The sequence below is a fragment of the Pleurodeles waltl genome, chromosome 6, assembly GCF_031143425.1.
Source record: "Pleurodeles waltl isolate 20211129_DDA chromosome 6, aPleWal1.hap1.20221129, whole genome shotgun sequence".
Lineage (NCBI taxonomy): Eukaryota > Metazoa > Chordata > Amphibia > Caudata > Salamandridae > Pleurodeles > Pleurodeles waltl.
In genome coordinates, this window is record NC_090445.1 from 412,368,236 (window position 1) to 412,385,580 (window position 17,345).

At 45.4% G+C, this 17,345-nt stretch overlaps 1 protein-coding gene across 7 annotated transcripts in view; it reads right to left on the minus strand.

The window, feature by feature from the left end:
- Positions 1–17,345, minus strand: part of AMPD2 (adenosine monophosphate deaminase 2) — a 353,387-nt gene that overhangs the window by 149,734 nt on the left and 186,308 nt on the right. The window contains exon 1 of one of the 7 annotated variants that reach the window (XM_069238354.1): positions 13,219–13,691. The exons of 5 other annotated variants lie outside the window; for them this stretch is intronic. The gene's annotated coding sequence lies outside the window, so the exon portion shown is untranslated. Of the gene's footprint in view, positions 1–13,218; positions 13,692–17,345 lie in introns of those variants that run through there. One more of the 7 variants, XM_069238356.1, reaches the window with a different exon arrangement.

The following is a 17,345-nucleotide window of genomic DNA, read 5'->3' on the forward strand; positions in this document are numbered from 1 at the left end:
ATGCAGAGGGGAATGGTCTTGTATGATTTAAGAATGAGTTGAGGGCATTTGCAAAAATAACTTACACATTTGATCAAGTTACATGTTTAAGTTTACTTTTACACATTTGAGTAACTTTACTATTTTTGGCTCTTCATTTACGAGTATAAAGTTACTCATAAGTGTACAGTTGTATATCTTCGCCCTCTGAAATAGGCAATGGAGCCAAATTTACAAGTGTAAGATTCTACATCCAAAAATCCATTCAATCCACGAAAATCCTCTAAAATGTCTAAAATGGATTGCTTCTTATCTCACAAAGAAAGTACAGTCTGCTACCACCTTTGACATCATAGCCTCACAAACAACACTGTGGCATTCCTCAAATGTCAATGATATCCCCTCTATTATTCAACATGTACCTAAACCCCTTTACCAAATCTAATTAAATCATTCAACCTCATCCGTTACAACTATGTAGATGACACCTAAATAATGTTTTTAATGAATAGTCTCGATGACCTCTACAATTCAAAACGTGATGACTGCCTTCATGCCATAAACACATGAATGATGATTAACCGACTAAAGTTCAATAGGCAAAAACTGCGATTATGACCTGTGAACAATGGAGAAAGTAACAGCCATCTGCCATAAGGCCTAAGGAACTTGAAGCCACTCCAACAACATCAAGAGAAGTTAGAAACCTAATCATGGCATCAAATCTATCCTTGATACTGCATGATCACAACATCACAAAGAGTGCCTTCTACACAATGAAAACACTATGTTGCATCTTCCCTTACCCTGCATAGCAAAAAGAAACTGCAAGCTTTCCTCACACCCATAATCTCTAAATTTGATAATGCCAACAGCCTATACCTCGGTGTACCCGCATTTATCATACGCAAAATACAACTTCTCCAAAATGCTGCTTCAAAGCTTCTTCTCCACCTTCACCTAAGAGAAGGTGCCACTTGAGTCCTATAATTGCTCCACTGGCTAACTGTAGATAGAAAGGCAATGTTCAAGGCACTCTGCATTGTCCAAAGAGTACTCTAAGGCAGTGGTTCCCAACCTGTGGTCCGGGGACCCCTGGGGGTCCGCGAAGCCTCCTCAGGGGGGTACGCGACTGCTTAGAAAATTAAATAATATTAATAGATTAGGTCCCTAGCTTTCAGTAATGACTCAATCGGGGGCCCCCGGATTCCAATAATAATTCAGTGGGGGTCCTCGGGTTCCAGTAATGATAAAGTGGGGGTCCACAGAAGTCCAAAGGTTGGCAACCACTGCTCTCAGGAAAAGGACCGCTATACCTGCAAATTTCAAGCAGTACAAACCAAACTGAATACTGAGCTCCAGGCCTGTACCACTTATCATCATACACCTTACCATAAGAAATCCATAAGAGGCACTGCTTTTTCAATACAAGCCGCCAAGTTCTGGAATTCACTTCGGCCAGCATTAGAAGCACCAAGGAGCATATACACTTCCGAAGACAGTTGAAAACATGGGAATTTCCAAATAACTGTACCACCTCAGCACCACCTCACTTTCTCGGCCACAGAGAGCAGAAAATACTTGCACCCGCAAACGCAATTTTCATTTTACAACCAACACACTGGAAACAGTCCAACCAGCAAACTTCTTCAATATGCAAGTCATCAAAGAAGCCTGACCTATGGTTAGCTGTGGCATTATATAGTTAACTACTTGCACATATAAGAGTAATGGCCACAATAATAATAAGACCAGAATACACAGTGTCCAGCAGCAAATTGTAACTTATACCTTTTACATTCACATAGGACATATCTGCTATGAGGATTGTCCATCACCTGCAAAGTGCAGCCAGAAAAAACCCAGACATCACCAAATGAACTGGGATGGAATACCTGAAGAGATGTGTCACACTGCTGGGCAATTTGAAGGGCTTTAATATAGTCCACCACTGCAGGTCCAAACTATTTGCATACTCTGACCACATATTTAATTTCACAAAGACACTCAAATATGGGCTAATAATAACAATGCCCCTCCCAACAAATCTCTCCAATTCTCCCTCCAATCATGCCATCTCAGGACCACAACTATACAGAAAATCTCAGACTGGACAACTTAATGCAATAACCAGCAAAGCAGTCAATATCATAAGTACCCTAAAGGGACCTGTTCAAATATATCTGCATACTGAAAACTATAAAACTCATGTGTGACTCTCATGCTTCATCATCCACCACAGTGCTACATGCTGCATCTAATAAAACAATAACGCACCGTGTGGTCATTATGTGCGACATGGAAACAATTCGCACATAGGATCAAAACAACAACAGCATCCTTCCAACCACACATCCTACACGGTGTCACATGCTACCCATATAGGCAAGCGTATCAGCGTCCAACATAGGGATAGTAAGCGCTATGTAAATGATGCAATACAATACACAGAAAAAATGCACCTCCTAATAGCATATGGTATAATGACAACAACCATGGTTTCGATAATTTTTTAAAGCCCCAGGCATAAATTTAAAAACTCCCTAAAATAGCAATGTTTTAATCCTACAGGTGAATTGTGTAATATAAAATGCAACATTTGTAATTAATGTATCCAAAATTCCTTTGATAACAATGACCATATACTCTATAGTGGTTGTTCCTCAATGTATATACTAAATATAGTATTTAGCGTGGCTTGGGTAGAGAAAGGGGCAACCTTAAATGAGGCACATGAGTGTCACAAGGCAGACATCAAGTGGCATAAAGTAGTGTTTTCTTTGTGTGATTGTAGGAAGTTGGCTCTGTATGTGCTATTTCAAAGTAAGGAATAGCATGCACAGAGTCCAAGGGTTCCCCTTAGAGGTAAGATAGTGGCAAAAAGAGATAATACTAATGCTCTATTTTGTGGTAGTGTGGTCGAGCAGTAGGCTTATCCAAGGAGTAGTGTTAAGCATTTGTTGTACATACACATAGGCAATAAATGAGGTACACACACTCAGAGACAAATCCAGCCAATAGGTTTTGTTATAGAAAAATATCTTTTCTTAGTTTATTTTAAGAACCACAGGTCCAAATTCTACATGTAATATCTCATTCGAAAGGTATTGCAAGTAAGTACTTTAGGAACTTCAAATCATCAAAATTGCATGTATACTTTTCAAGTTATTCACAAATAGCTGTTTTAAAAGTGGACACAGTGCAATTTTCACAGTTCCTAGGGGAGGTAAGTATTTGTTAGGTTAACCAGGTAAGTAAGACACTTACAGGGCTTAGTTCTTGGTCCAAGGTAGCCCACCGTTGGGGGTTCAGAGCAACCCCAAAGTCACCACACCAGCAGCTCAGGGCCGGTCAGGTGCAGAGTTCAAAGTGGTGCCCAAAACACATAGGCTAGAATGGAGAGAAGGGGGTGCCCCGGTTCCGGTCTGCTTGCAGGTAAGTACCCGCGTCTTCGGAGGGCAGACCAGGGGGGTTTTGTAGGGCACCGGGGGGGACACAAGTCCACACAGAAATTTCACCCTCAGCGGCGCGGGGGCGGCTGGGTGCAGTGTAGAAACAAGCGTCGGGTTCGCAATGTTAGTCTATGAGAGATCTCGGGATCTCTTCAGCGCTGCAGGCAGGCAAGGGGGGGATTCCTCGGGGAAACCTCCACTTGGGCAAGGGAGAGGGACTCCTGGGGGTCACTTCTCCAGTGAAAGTCCGGTCCTTCAGGTCCTGGGGGCTGCGGGTGCAGGGTCTCTCCCAGGCGTCGGGACTTTAGGTTCAAAGAGTCGCGGTCAGGGGAAGCCTCGGGATTCCCTCTGCAGGCGGCGCTGTGGGGGCTCAGGGGGGACAGGTTTTGGTACTCACAGTATCAGAGTAGTCCTGGGGTCCCTCCTGAGGTGTTGGATCGCCACCAGCCGAGTCGGGGTCGCCGGGTGCAGTGTTGCAAGTCTCACGCTTCTTGCGGGGAGCTTGCAGGGTTCTTTAAAGTTGCTGGAAACAAAGTTGCAGCTTTTCTTGGAGCAGGTCCGCTGTCCTCGGGAGTTTCTTGTCTTTTCGAAGCAGGGGCAGTCCTCAGAGGATGTCGAGGTCGCTGGTCCCTTTGGAAGGCGTCGCTGGAGCAGGATCTTTGGAAGGCAGGAGACAGGCCGGTGAGTTTCTGGAGCCAAGGCAGTTGTCGTCTTCTGGTCTTCCGCTGCAGGGGTTTTCAGCTGGGCAGTCCTTCTTCTTGTAGTTGCAGGAATCTAATTTTCTAGGGTTCAGGGTAGCCCTTAAATACTAAATTTAAGGGCGTGTTTAGGTCTGGGGGGTTAGTAGCCAATGGCTACTAGCCCTGAGGGTGGGTACACCCTCTTTGTGCCTCCTCCCAAGGGGAGGGGGTCACAATCCTAACCCTATTGGGGGAATCCTCCATCTGCAAGATGGAGGATTTCTAAAAGTTAGAGTCACCTCAGCTCAGGACACCTTAGGGGCTGTCCTGACTGGCCAGTGACTCCTCCTTGTTTTTCTCATTATCTTCTCAGGCCTTGCCGCCAAAAGTGGGGCCTGGCCGGAGGGGGCGGGCAACTCCACTAGCTGGAGTGTCCTGCTGGGTTGGCACAAAGGAGGTGAGCCTTTGAGGCTCACCGCCAGGTGTGACAATTCCTGCCTGGGGGAGGTGTTAGCATCTCCACCCAGTGCAGGCTTTGTTACTGGCCTCAGAGTGACAAAGGCACTCTCCCCATGGGGCCAGCAACATGTCTCGGTTTGTGGCAGGCTGCTAGAACTAGTCAGCCTACACAGACAGTCGGTTAAGTTTCAGGGGGCACCTCTAAGGTGCCCTCTGGGGTGTATTTTACAATAAAATGTACACTGGCATCAGTGTGCATTTATTGTGCTGAGAAGTTTGATACCAAACTTCCCAGTTTTCAGTGTAGCCATTATGGTGCTGTGGAGTTCGTGTTTGACAGACTCCCAGACCATATACTCTTATGGCTACCCTGCACTTACAATGTCTAAGGTTTTGTTTAGACACTGTAGGGGTACCATGCTCATGCACTGGTACCCTCACCTATGGTATAGTGCACCCTGCCTTAGGGCTGTAAGGCCTGCTAGAGGGGTGGCTTACCTATACTGCATAGGCAGTGAGAGGCTGGCATGGCACCCTGAGGGGAGTGCCATGTCGACGTACTCGTTTTGTCCTCACTAGCACACACAAGCAGGCAAGCAGTGTGTCTGTGCTGAGTGAGAGGTCTCCAGGGTGGCATAAGACATGCTGCAGCCCTTAGAGACCTTCCTTGGCATCAGGGCCCTTGGTACTAGAAGTACCAGTTACAAGGGACTTATCTGGATGCCAGGGTCTGCCAATTGTGGATACAAAAGTACAGGTTAGGGAAAGAACACTGGTGCTGGGGCCTGGTTAGCAGGCCTCAGCACACTTTCAATTGTAAACATAGCATCAGCAAAGGCAAAAAGTCAGGGGGCAACCATGCCAAGGAGGCATTTCCTTACAGTGATGATTTTACATTGATAAACTATTACACATAATAAAGAGTTGTATCCGAGTTATGCTGCTTTTGACTGATCCAGGTTTAGTTTGGAAGCAGAATAAGGTTTTGCAAGCATGTTGTGAAACTACACGCTGCTCTTATTTGAAGAGGCAGTACACAATGATTCAATGCCTACACAAGGGGAGTGCTGCTGTATTGCCTCTGTTTACACACCATCCCAGGGAAAGCAGAACACACAAGGTGTACGTTAAAGCAAATACTATTATCTGTTTTACAATAGCACTATAAGAAACTGATCATTGAGGTGTTTGGCTTAGGTGGCATAGGCATGCCTCAGTTAGCCATCCCGTCATTTTTAGCTCAATCTCTTCTAAAATTGCCACCAGCTGTGTGTTCAATGCCTGAGGGCACCCTCTAAATATACTGGAAACGTATGCATGCAAGATAAGAGTTAAGTTGTTATGCAAAACTACAAAAATCATCCTACGGCATCTTGCCACTGAGCTGAAAAATAACATCAAATAAAGCAATATGAAGCTAATCAATGGCACAGATATATTTTAAAAGCCTTCCTAAACATAGAATGTTCCTCTATTTTGGGCAGGCCAGACTGATGTCTTCCAAACAGGGGAAGCTGAAAATAAGAGAAGGAATGTCCTCCTCTATCCCACCACTGAGTCTTTCAAGGGACTGATAGCAGTAGGGAAGAGCCAAAATGAAGGGGTCACTTGGAAGAGGAAGAGAGCACATAAGAAGCATGAGGTTCTGTAGACAAATAGGTTCTGTGGGCAAAGCAAAGCGCCTTGTAATGGATCTTTCTAACACTGGCAACTAGTGCAGCCTACAGGAAGCTTTGTAGAGTTTATTCAGTTTCCTAAAATTCATGAAAGGTTTCACTGTCATATTCTGAACTCCATGAAGCTTGTAAAAAGCTGACTCTGGGAGCCTAATGTACCAAGAATTGGCATAATTCAATTTAGAAATTATATTAGGATAACAACACAAGCTTTCAAGTATATGGAATAAAAATTGTTGTTTTCTTTAAAAATCCTCAATAAGAGGTAATAATATCACACAACTGCAAAAGCAGGATGAAGTAGGTAGAAATGCCTTTATTTTAATTTTATCTGACACAATTCAATACAGTGCCAATACCTAAACCAGCCCCTAAACTCGTCTGGCTGCATCTAGTAACTGAAGCTCTCTGAGATGGTTAGAAAGGTGGTGAACCCGCACTTCTCACTAATTGTAGTGATTGCTGGCAAAGAAAAAATGAGTCTACAGATAACTTCTCCTGTAGGATCCAAGACTGACTTCTTTAAAGGGGGGCTGAAGACTCCTTTCTTCCATCCACTAGGGACAGTGCAAGGCAAAATATTAATGATGAAGGCAAAAGCAGGTGTAATGGGCGCAGATAAATGCTTTGGAGTCATTACTGGACGAATGTCATCTGAGGAGCCCATCTTTACGAAGGTAAAAGAGGAGGAAACCTCTTCCTCTAACATTTTGAGAGCTGTGAAAGGAGTGCAGAAATGGGTAAGGCTTGTAAGCATGATGCAACTGGTAGAATGAAACCAGAAGCTGGGCAACAGAATCATAAATGGAATTGATCTTCTCATACAAAAATAGAAAAAGAGGCCAAATTGTCACAAACAACTAGCATGGGATAATAGTCATGTTGATCCAGGACAGATTAGTGGGAATGGAGATCGCCTTTGAAAAGAGTCATTAGGGAGATGGAAGTTAGAAAAATCGATTCTGAAATAAAAGATTTCTTAGTAGAAGTAAGAGGCAAAATGTAATGCCTTAGTTGTCGACATGTATGTGGTGTTTTTGAAGAGAGAGAGTGTGTGGGTGTGTGTGCGTGCGTGTGCGCCCGCTTTAGGAGCAAAGACAGAGGTGAAAACTAAGGGCTTCCTTTAGAGTTTGTTGGAGCTGGACCCCACTAGAACTCTACAGTGCTTCCTTCCTACCAAACGTGCTATTCTCCTGCCTCATTTAGAGATGCCTAAAGTGCCATGTTACTCTGGTGGAGCCTCTGCTGGCGTAAACTCTATCCACGTGACCGATCTGCCAATGGATGCCAAATCACAATGATGGTCGTCAGACCCAATGAAGCTGAGGCTACCATTACTTATGTTCCTGCCTGAGGTATAGCAGATACAGGCAGGGAAATCGTACAGTGGCTCCCAAATGGAGGGAGAAAGCTCCCTGTTTGTCATGCCCTTAGAGTTGTGTATTGAGAAAACGAACTCCCACTTTGAAGGTTTATTTTCTCAATACAAAGACATTTGTGGAGTGGGTGCTCTTTAAAGGTGCCAGCTCAGCAAGCCTGCAGTGCTCTGAAAGAGGTGCCACCACCACGACTGCCATCGCAGCACAGAAATCCAGGCCAGGCAGGTGGGGATCTGTAAATATGGCAGGCAGTCCAGTGCCTGAGTGGCAGAGACCACCGGTTTACACCCCCCTCCCTTCCCACAGCAGATCTGCTGACTGTCCGCCAGGTTATCGGTATATTAGACAAATTTGATGGTCTTTGTGTATCTTCAATATCTATGCGTGATCTTGATTATCTATTTAGCTGTCCTCTGTTATGTTATCATAATGCCAGAGCAAAGACTGAACTGGTGCCTGTAGAAAAATGCTGCGAATAGATAGGTCAAGGCACTTCCCCCTTACACACACACACACATCCCTACCCCAGACCCTGCTCCTCACTCCTCTGTTTATAATACTTATTTTTATTGTCAGGGCAGAGAATGAGACTGGGATTTATTAGAAGCTATAAGGTTACAGCAGATTACAGCAGATAGAAAAAGTGGGCAAACTAAGCGGGCTTGGTGCCTCCAAACTGAAACTAATAAATTGGAATCTATGCCTGCATGGGTATCAACATAATAGGAGCATAAAGACATATTTGGAGACTAAGGCCATGGTTACTAGTTTTGAAGAAATAGGGTGATAATTAGTGCACATGGTGATTGCTGCTACTACATTAGCATGGGGTATTGTAGTGCTTAATTTGTAAATAAAAACGTGCCAGTCCCAAAGCCCTCCTCTTAAACATGCAGCTGCTGCAATTAAATGTGCGAACATGGAATACTGAGGCAGCGTAATCCTAAAGCCATCTCGGGCCTCTTCAATCCATTTAAAGCCACTCCCTGCCCCTTCACCTCACCCTTGCAGCTTTTTTTCTGCGTTCTCCCATTGTGACGCTTTTTCATTTTTCTCTTCCTCCGTCTTTCCCATATGTACCTTTTGCTCGCAGTGAATGCTTGAGGCAGAAAAATAATTGCTGGCCCTCAAAAATAAGTGCCGGTGCTATGCACCAGAAACAACAAGCAGAAATTAACCACTGGGGTACTTAATGGGTGACATAATTTCTCCCGAGTTCCCTATCTCAAAATAAATCTAATATTTGCATATGGTTTTTAGCACAGCGCTAATAGCATGTTTTGCATGTTTTGCATGTATCCCATAGCATTATAGCCTGATATATTTCCTCAGACTTTTTCTGGTTTAATGTGTTAGGAGCAAATTGCAGAATGTGGTAATTGAAGTGCAACTCAAAATTCTGATTTATATGCAAACATTCTTTTGCACATGAATCAGAGTACAAAATACAATTTTGATTCAGGGTCGAAGTAAAGTTTGTAAGTTTATTGAAGACACACAGGAATAAATTAATACAGAATTGCCTAGCTCTTTATCGCCATTATTATGGCCTTGCAGCACTATAGGGTTGGAGCATATTTTATTGCATTGCAGTTTTACTTATACAGTGCTCGGTAATCTTAAAGAGGCACCAAAAAGCATTTACGTAGGAGTAGCATGCTGCTCCATGGTGTGCCATAAATGTAACATGCGAATTTGTCGTGCAGCCTGTACGGGGATGTCATGCGAAAGGATCAGAGTCTTGCTCTTAATACATTTTGTTGCTATGCCTCTGCATGAACGTGATGACTAAGCGATAGGATGCTGAAGCACTCAATTCAAACTGATGGACAAAAGTGTGTGAGTGCAGTCTGACCTTTGCTTGAAGTGGTTCAGTGTGTGGGTGGGGCTGAAACTGTCAGGCTAGGAAAGTGCATATAGATAAAGAGAGCTACCATTGAAAGATGCAAACTGAGAGATTCAGGAAGTTAAGAAGCCCAAGAGTCCGTCCAATTTACCCACAAAACAGCCTCCGTGGAATGAAAAAGCCATGTGGACTAAACAGAGTTTACAGCTACTACAAAACGCAAAAATTACTTGGTCGCAAAAAGCAGACAGACTTTGGTGGGCTCAGACGTTAATTAGAAACATTGCTAAAACCTATATTATTTTTTCGTAGGTTTTTGTGTAAATAGTGGCTGATGTTATAAATGGACTCAAAGCTTTAAGAAAATAAAACAAAGCAATGCTTCTGTCATAGCTGTGCTTTAGGCCTCTCAAGGGTTTCGAATGTGCTAAGAAAATAACAATACAACATCACTGCCTCTATTACATTCTGATGGAACCATGCATTTTCTGTTTTTATTTTATTTGATTAAAGTGTGGTTAAGCACCCCTGCTGTGTATTACTAAATGTGGTAGGTTCCGTTACGGGGCCTTCCACTGTAAATGATCTAGCCACACACACTTTAACTAACCTACAGTGGCCCCTGATTACACATTGCACAGTGCTGGTGGGCTGCAAACTCCACACCACTAATTGCCAGTACCCTGTGGTAACAATGCACCAGTACTGTTAAACTCCACAGGATGGGGAATTACTGTGCTGACCCTGATTTATGACAAGATATTCCCTATTTTCCATGGGGTTTAACACACACTTACCACCTGCTCTGTTGTAAGGTCTGAGAGGAAGGAGGTTTTGAGGAGGGTGTAGGAAGAAGTAGAGAATGTCGGCTGTCAGTGGGAAACATATGATGCTCTTCCCCTGTGGCTTGTCCGAGATTGGGTCAGGAGCTATGGAAGGTCCGAGCTTCAATGCAGGCTTTTCTCACAGTGATTTCACTTGCTAGATTTTCCAGTTGGTAAAATCAGGTTCTTTGTTTCAGGACCCTGTAAATCTGGGTGCAGGAACACCTGATCTCATGGGATTCCACTTGAAAACATTGCTCTGCACCATTCTCACTTAGGGCCCATGTCTTCTATGGGCAACTTGCAGGCTGATTCGGCAGAAAGAGAGACACCATGAGGCACAAGAAACAATGAAAAAACAGGCTTTTCTAACTGTAAATGGCTTTTGGATGTCCTCAGTGGCTGAAGTGGGAGAGAGCCATTGCCAACGATGTTCCCAAACTTTTCTACTTTTACAATAACAGTTCCCATGCGTCCCTTCCAGAATGGATAACGCTGACCTTCAGGTGCCTTTTGCTGATAGGGAAGGGAGCCTCCTGTTCTGTGAAGCCAAGGGAGAGGGGGACAGTGAAAGAAGACAAGCCTTATCACCAATAACCAGGTGGCTGCTATCTGAAAGAACTGTAAACGTGTACAGCTGGTGAATCAACAAATCTACAGGCTGCCTGGGAACCAATATATGGTTTAAATTGATGGAGTCATTCGAGGCTTCATGGTGACAAAGATTTGTTTCTTTAGAGATGTACTGTAAGGGTGTTGTCAGCTAAATTTTGGAGTGCAACCTTTTGATGGAAACTTATTTAGAAAAAGCTCTGCACTAGGTTCAGTCTCATTGCATGTTACTAAAAATGTATATGTTTTACACACTTGTTTACCTTACACACTAACTCTCTTTGTACATCTTGTGCCAGCCTATCCTAAAGTGTGCGTAATACAAATTGAAAATAACAACTTGCATATTCACCGTGTTGTTTTCAGTTGCAAGCTGGGACCCTGTAGCGCTAAAAATAAATCACTATCCCCCCAGTGCACCATGTAGAATTCAGTTCAGTGATACTCTTGTTACACAGACTTCTATAGTGGTTGCATTAACCAGCTTAGCTTTCATAACACCAATTACTTGCGCGTGTTTTCATTTAAGAGGTGTGTTATATTTTATATAAAATTACCTAAAGGTGAAAGGCCAATAAAAAAAGCCACATTATATTATTTTCATTTTAGCGTCTCCCTGCAGCTGCCCTCCTTGCACTCAGGGTCACATTTCCAATGCTTTTCTGTAATGCACTTTAATTTATGTATGAATTGATAAATACTTTCTATGAGGCTGAAACTGAGGCCCCATCTCCATCGCAGCACATCACACATCAGCCCGAGAACTGCATGAGTCCCGGAAGCTGCAGCAGCCTGCCTAAGACAAGTGACTGGGGTCTGCGGGTCTGAAGATCTTTTAGCCCAATGGGCTTTGCGCCTGGGGTAGAGCCTATTTGGAGTCAAACAAAGAGACCATTTGTTCCCATAGAAGCCCCGAGTGTTGATTTTAGTTTGGACTGGAGTACAGAAATGGGTCTAGCGCTGGGACCAGGTCTAGCCCTGATCACTTACCCCAGGCGTGTGGCTATCCTTCTGTCTCAAGCTAACTACTGATTTATCGTACCTAATATCACCCCCATGTGTGCTCCTGGGCAGCTGGGTGCACCTCGGTTGGCTTAGCTACAACATTTGGAGTGTTCAGGTGTGGGCTAAACACTATCGCGTGCAACAGAAAAGGCCATGTGCATTCCATGCCAGACTGCCTTCTCTTTCTTCTCCATTCCTCTCCGGTTTTTTTCCGCCCTGTCTGCACCTGTGTGCCGTTCTCCATGTCTACCTAGTGTGCAGTGTGCTCTGGTGTCTGCCTGCTCTCTCTATCCTTATGTGGGCTCTCCGTCTCTGGTTAAAATGTCCTGTCCATATCCCCTCCACCTCCCAGCAGCAGCTGCTGCTCCCGGACAGGCTGGACACAGCCTGGCAGGCCACACTGCTCCGTACAGTCACACCCCCTCCACCCTCGCCAGGTTCGAGCAATGCCTCTGGCCGCTACAATGAGACCGAGAGAGCGCCGCTTATGCTGGAGACGCCGGCCGTGCCCGACCACGTGACGAACATGCCGGCTGCAGGGTGAGCCGGTGCACGCTGATGCAGAGGCCCTGTGGAAATACCGGGCAAAGAGGGTGAGATGTGAAGGTGACGCCTGTAATGGGCATCCCGTGTGATGGACAGCGATGAGGATGACGCGATGCCTGTGATGGACATGATCTGGAAGGAGAATGCTCAGGGATGAAGATGCCGCTGGGGATTTCCCTGTGCGCGTGCCACCTGGAAAAACAGATTATCTGTGGCGGACGCGATCTGCCATGGACATGTCATATGAAGGAGAGGCCCATTGATGGGCATGCCATGTGCTGAGCGTGCCTCATCAAAATAATGGGCAGTGATGGCCAGAGGATGTACAGGAGGTGCCATGTGATGGATATGCTTGTGATAGGCATGGTCCATACTGAGAATGCCTAGTGATGGAGATGCCACTGAAAACTGTCCCTTGGGTCAATCAAATTGAGAAGCTGGCTCTCTGGAATGGGCACGACCTGTCACGAACATGCCCAATGAAGAATATGCTGGGTGACAGTTAAGCCCTATGATGGACAAGCCATGTCATGGACAGGCCATGTGAAGAAGATGATTGCGAAGGAGATGCTCTGCGTTGGATACACTTATATGATGGCCATTGACATGCCCAGTCAAATGATACCCCGTAGTGGGCATGGCCAGCGATGTTCATGATGACCAGGGGATGTCTTGTCATGGAGATGCCATGTGATAAATATGTCGGACTTGCCCTGCCATGATGATGCTCTTGTAGGAGAAGCAGACTACATTAACTTACCTGTGTGCTGATCGTATACCTCTGGGCCCCACCCCGGAGGCCTGGCGCCGTGGGCCCGTGCTAGTGTTCCGGGGATGCGGTGCTGCCTGTCCGTAGCTCCTCCAGGCGCTGGCTCTGACAGCGCAGGACCAGATGGCACTGCCTGGCCCTGTCCTCCTGGTCTCTCGGTGCTGTCAGGCGCTCGCTCCACGGGCTCCAGCTGCTTTCGATGCTCAAGTACTGCCCAGAGCTCGCCGCGGATCCTCCGCTGACTCCAGCTCCTCCAGTGTTCCCACAGGCCCAGGGTCCCAAGTGCTTCCAGTGCCTCCAGAGCTCTCAGTGCTTCCAGAGCCCGTCAGAGCTACAATCCCAAAAGATGCCAGTTCAAGAACCCGACTGGACTGTACCAAGTGCGGACACGGAAGGGGGAGCCCGCAGAGCTCCCTGCCCCTCCCCTCGCACAGCCGAGGACGCTCCTCCGACAGCTGCTCACTGCAGCAGCAGGCGGTGGCCCGGGGGCCGGCCACAGCACGATCGATAGAGAGCATCAAGAGCGGGTACCGCTCCAAGATGTCGGAGCAGGCAACCACGAAAGCAGGTAAGCGCGGAAGAGGTAGCAATGGGAGAAGGCGCCAGCGGAGAAGATTTTGATGGAGCTGGCAATAATTTAGCGGGCATTAATGGGGTCCTATAATAAAGGAGTACCAGCACATTCACTAACGGAAGGGGCACTAAAAGTCCCAGAGCAGGCATCAACGGAGAAGTGAAACGTATAGTGATTGAACAGGCACTTCTGGAGGAGGCAGTAACGCAGTAGGCACCAACCATGGAGGCGATAATGGAACAGTCAGTAATGAAGCAGGCAACAAGGCAGCGGGCATCATAGCATGCATAGCGAGCGAGCCTGACCACTAAAAAGGGCTGGGGATAATTCTCCCCTACCAAGAACATTTGTGAAAAATGCCAAAATATCTTTTAAAAAGTTGTTTTCCTTAATCCTATTGTAATGGGACCTATGTGTTTTTAGAATGCACCATTTGACCCAGAAACTAAACCTGAAATTCCACATCCTGTTAGGTGTCTACACTTTGTCATGCTACATTTGTAATATCTTTCACTAAAATATCTTAAGCAGGATCCCTAAACTCACTGCAGAAGTTGTTAAATCTTTTATGCTCAGAACAATGTTCTTTAAAATTCAGTGTACCTGACTTATTGTCCAGAAAAATGAAAATGTGTATAGCGCAATGTACTAGAACAGTGAAGAGAGTATCCATAAATAGTTTTGACTCAAGCTCTTAAGTCAGCTCTGTCACTACTGGTAAAAACGATAGTCCCCCACCCCCAGCCACCCTCTCCAAATTTTTAGTCTGGTTGCACCTCTGGCCACCACTGCTGATGTTGCTCATGTAAACCAACGTCGTACAATGAAGCTAGAGCGAGCCTTGGAATATGACCACTGTGCCACAGACAGGGGTGCCCCCAGAAAAAAAGAAACATGGAGTTACCAGCAACTCCCCAGCTCACTAAACATTAGCAGTGACAACAAACCTAAACCCAATTAATGAACAGAAAGTGTTGAAAACTTGAGGTGGCAAAATCCATCTAATCCCATTGAAATTTGTTATGATCACTACCGTTAGACCTGGCATTCTTAGGGTGGTTTATCCCAAGACTTTTTTTGTTGCTGTATCTTTTTGTTGTCCTTAGGACTCTGAGCACTTTACCACTGCTGATCAGTGCTAATGTGCATGTGAGTCTCCCATAAAACATGGTAACATTGATCTATCCACAATCTGCATATCTATTTTACCTGGAAGTCCCTTGTAGAGTGGTTTACCATTTACCCTGGGGCTGTAAATTAAATGCTACTATTGAATCTGCATCACTAACTGTGCCACCCTCTTGAGTAGCTCTGTAAACATATCTCAGGCCTGCCACCGCAGAGCCTGTGTGCGCAGTCTAACTGCCACCCTGACTTAGCATTTGAAACCTCTGCCAAGCCTCAATCTCCCCTTTTTTTACATTTAAGTTACCCCTGAGGGAGGCTCTAGGTAATCCATAGGGCATGGTGCCATGTAAGCAAAAGGCAGGACCTTTAAATTCACATGTTCTGGTAATGGAAAACTCCCCAAAGTCGGTTTTCATTACAGTGAGGCCTGCCCCTCTCATAGGCCAACATTGGGAATTCCTAATATTGCATACAAGCTGTAATTCCTGATCTGAGAGGAGTAGCTGCATCATATTTAGTACCATTGGAATGATAATAATAAATTCTCTCACCTGATAAGGTCGAATTTATTATTACTGTTTTAGAAATGCCCCGTTGAGAATGTAGGCATTTCTCTTCACTCTCTACACTCTGTGCCCACAGCCTATCTCCAAAACACATCTGGCTTGGGTAAGGTGACAGCTACACTTGTGCATTCTCTTCAGACACCCTCAACACAGGATACTCAATTGCATTTGCATACTGACAGGTCTTCCTGGGGAGCAGGTTTGTAAGGGCTCACACTTAACCCCTCAGAGGGGTAGAGTCTGGAGTCCACACAAAAGGGCTGATTACCTACCACTGATAGCCTGGAACCAAGGCTGATCTGAAAGGGGGACCTGTACACTTCACAAGAACCCTTTGTAGTTAACCCCACACAGCCTCTTTCAACTTCACTCAAACAGCCCCTGCACAGCTCCACCGCTCACACCTCATCAACTTCAACCCCAGCGGCTCTGGCCCTGCATAGCCGCATCCTGCTCCTGGTAGGAGCACGGACATTGGACACCTGTACCGAGGAGTCCCGGACACCATCGTCTTGACCTATTACTCTTTTCTTGCACGGTGATCTAACTACCCTTGGCCTTCAAAGCTAAATATTTCTGTATCACATTGAACTAAAAGTATCTAGATAATCAAGCTTTATTTTTCTATATACCGGTGAGAAGTCTCTTTCTGTGGTGCCCCTCGTATGATTATTGTGTCTGTGTAGCACAAGTACTTTACACATTGACTCCTAAGTTAGGCCTGCCTACTCTGCACCAAGCTACCAGAGAATGAGCACAGGCTAATGTATGGTGTGCCATTGACTAGCCTTGACTAGAGCTGTGGTCCCTACTTGGACAGGGTGCATACCTCTACCAACTAGAGACCCAGTTTCTAACAATTACAAAAATCCCACGTGGAAACAGGTAATGAGTTCACCCACTCCCTAAACTCCCTAAACCAGTGCCTAATTTATAAAATATTAAGTGCTGGATCTAAAGTTTTGCTCAGAAGGCCGCACTCCAGCACTATGAATATCAGGGATACCAAATACAAAGGCTGTGTAGTGGAGCCCACCTCATGGCGCTTTTATCCACCACCAGACATTCTCTGTCCATTTATCTCATTCATGCACATTGTTTTTCATATCTGCTTTCTCTATTCATCACTGTTTTCCATATTTCTCTTCCTCTTTCTTTAAGCCTTTTGTACTATTTTCTTTCTTGCTCTATATGAGAATGTGAGGAAAAAAGTGCTGGTCCCAAAAATGAGCACTGGTGGACCCCACCTCCAACCAACGGCTAAAATTAAGAACTGCCCTTAACACAACCACTTATTCAGCATCTAACAAACTTATGAAAACCCACTGAGATTCAAGTTCCTAAATAAGGACTTAACCCCAAATGTCCGCCACCACATACAGCCCTAATCAGAAGTGTGAAAGGAGGGCGAGCCACCCTTCCTAATCGGGGCAAGACAGTACATTCAACATGTGTTCCATTTACATATCATTTGTACCCCAAAAGCATGTAGGGATATCAAGCACGTGTCTTGTCACTTCAACAACTTTAGTAGTAGGTTCTTGGCACAACAGAACCAGGATAACGGTGGTATAAGGTGTTGGGATGCAGCAGGCTGCGTGCTGAACACCGTACAGTGCAGGGATGCGGAAGGCTGCACGGATGAGGAATCAGAACTTAAAGTGCTAGAAAGCGGTTGCAAAGTCTTTTGCACCCAATTTTATGTACAAACTCCAGAGAGCCCAAGGGTAGATCTGTAGTCATGAGTTCCCAGGGAGAACTACCAAGCCCAGGTGCGATGGGCAGGGGGCCTAATTTCAGGGGAGGTGTTTAGGGTGTGACACATCCCCAAATACATTCTTGGCTGGGTA